This window comes from Rhagoletis pomonella, unplaced genomic scaffold, assembly GCF_013731165.1.
Source record: "Rhagoletis pomonella isolate Grant_MI unplaced genomic scaffold, Rhpom_1.0 Rhpom_scaffold_00007, whole genome shotgun sequence".
Classification (NCBI taxonomy): domain Eukaryota; kingdom Metazoa; phylum Arthropoda; class Insecta; order Diptera; family Tephritidae; genus Rhagoletis; species Rhagoletis pomonella.
Genome location: NW_023458561.1, coordinates 2,910,302 through 2,912,792, shown reverse-complemented (window position 1 = coordinate 2,912,792; position 2,491 = coordinate 2,910,302). Strand labels below are relative to the sequence as shown.

At 36.3% G+C, this 2,491-nt stretch overlaps 1 pseudogene; it reads left to right on the top strand.

Annotated features, from left to right (window-relative positions):
* The first annotated feature begins 213 nt into the window (after positions 1 to 213).
* On the top strand, positions 214 to 1,063 carry LOC118743619 (annotated as a pseudogene).
* The last annotated feature ends 1,428 nt before the right edge of the window (positions 1,064 to 2,491 follow it).

Genomic DNA, 2,491 nt, shown 5'->3' with positions numbered 1-2,491 from the left:
GAATTAAAGTAAATTGTATGTCTTTTAAGGATATGTTGAGGCAACAAAGAAGGCCCAGTTGGAAAATGAAGCTGTTAGTATGAAGTAGCAGCGCAGGCACAGTCGGAAAATGCCGATAAGCAAGATAGAATTTGGGAAAGTAAGTGCCTGGTTGCAGCATATCTATGTATTAAAAAAGTATTTAATTAAATGAAATTGTGTTTAATAGAAATGTTATAAATCGAGTGGCGTCATTTAAGATGTGCTCCAAACATTTGGCGAACTTTTTTTTCGTCTTCTCAACGTGCTAATCTATGACTGCCACCACGGCCGGTAAGAAGCCCGAAGCAAAGGGCAAGGAACTTTTCAGGAAGCAGCCTGCTGTCCCCGAGTCGTAGCTGAAGTTCAACAAGAAGCGGATCAGCAAACGTGCTACCCTGATCAAGCGTAAACTAAAGCGCTCTGCTGTGATTGCATTCCGCAAACGTGAAAACTTTGTGCATGCTGAGGAATATCAAGCAAAATATCTCCGTGATGGACGCCGTGAGAATATGTTGCGCCGTCGGGCAAAGAAACGCGGCTGATTCTACGTGCCTGCAGAAGACAAATTGGCTTTTGTGATCTCTATCCGCGGTATCAACAAAGTTGCACCAAAATTGCGTAAAGCTTTACTGTTGTTCCGTTTTCGCCACATTAACCACGGTTTGTTCATCAAATTGAACCATTAATATGCTACGCATTCTCGAACCCTATATCACATGGGGTTATCCAAATTTTAAATCAATTCGTGAATTGATCTACAAACGTGGAATTGTCAAGCACAACCAACAACGTGTCCCAATTTCTAACAACTTTGTGATCGAACGCAGATTGCGCAAAGCGCCCGATATCCAGTGCGTTGGTTATTTGGCACACGAAATATTCACTGTTGCATACCACTTCAAGAAAGCCTCCAGCTTCCTGTGGCTATTCAAGCTCAGCACCAACCGGTGGCTAGCGCAAGAAGGCGAATCACTACGTTGAGGTTGGTGATTTCGGTAACCGTGAAGATAAGATCAACAAACTGCTGCGCAAGATTGTTTAAAGAATTTTTTTGGAGTACAAGGTGGTGTATTTTTATTTCAAAAATATATAATAAATAAAAATAGAAAATGTTTTTTTTTTGTAACTTTCTGATGGTTTAGACCGCAAATATGCCAAATAGAAGGCAGCTTATATTCACAATTCCTTGAATAATGTCGAAATTCCATTGCCGTTTCCAAAGGCCATTTCAAAAGGCTCCAACCCACAAATTTAATTATTTGTTTTGCTTTTTCAGCTCATTAATGATGCACCCAGGGTTACATTTACCGTCTATGAAAATATTTCATGAAGCGTTCCAAAATTTGCTCCGAGCAACTGAAAGTTGGTTAAGCTTAAGTTAATTAGTTTTTTTATTAAATATTTATTCTTGGCACTTATTAAAAAAAAAAAAATCAGATCAATATTAATGTATGAAATGAAGTAAATAAAAACCTACGAATACATTTCTTGAATATTTTTTTCACAGAGCCGTTTTAAATATAAACATAACTGCGTCGGGCGTTGTCCTGACGTATATAGAATTAATGCGTTAGAGAGAGATAAATATACAAGCTCAAATTTTTTATTAACAATGCTTTTTACTAATCAGCCTAATCGTGAGTTTCGCCAGAATTTTTTCACCCACCCGTAGTGAATTAGTGAATACACGGAAACGAAAAGTGTAACAGTGACCAGGTTCGAGAAAATGAATCTCATGATAAGGCAGCATATGTCGGAAACTAAAGCAGATGACATTATTTGAAAGATCTTGATTAGTTTAGTACGACAGCATTACTAACGGAAATTGTACCAAATTACCGAAAACATTTTAGTCAATTACTCGGAAACTAAAGAAGATATCCAAAAAACTGTTAACAAAAAATCTAAATATCTTATTCTGCCTTATCCTGAGTTTCGCCCAAAAAAAAAAAAATTCACCCGAAAATTTGTCATCTGCCCATAGTAAATACATGGAAACCAAAAGTGAAAAGTGAACCGGTTCGGGGGAAATGAAACTCATGATAAGGCTGATTTTAAAATTTATAACTGCATCTTTAACTAAAAACTATCAAAATTACGCTTACGGAAATTTTCCATCCAAGCGACGACATTTGAAAGCTACTGGAATAATTTCGAGCCTGTATGTAAATTTTCGGGAAAAAGTTAAGAAGTATATTCATATGCTGAAAGGATATTTTCGCAGATTCACAATTTATTTAAAGATGCTGTTTCGAATACCATGTGAATAAATCGATCCCATTATTTAATTTGTGCATTCAATATATTTCACAATTAACTTAAATACTAAATTACACATAGCTGAGTACACGAAAATGAGAGTATTTGATAGAAATTTCCATAACCAATGAGCTACACATGATTAATCAAATGACAATCACTCTTCTTGTAGAGAAGATTGATTGGTATGTTCCCTGCAAGAACAGTGACT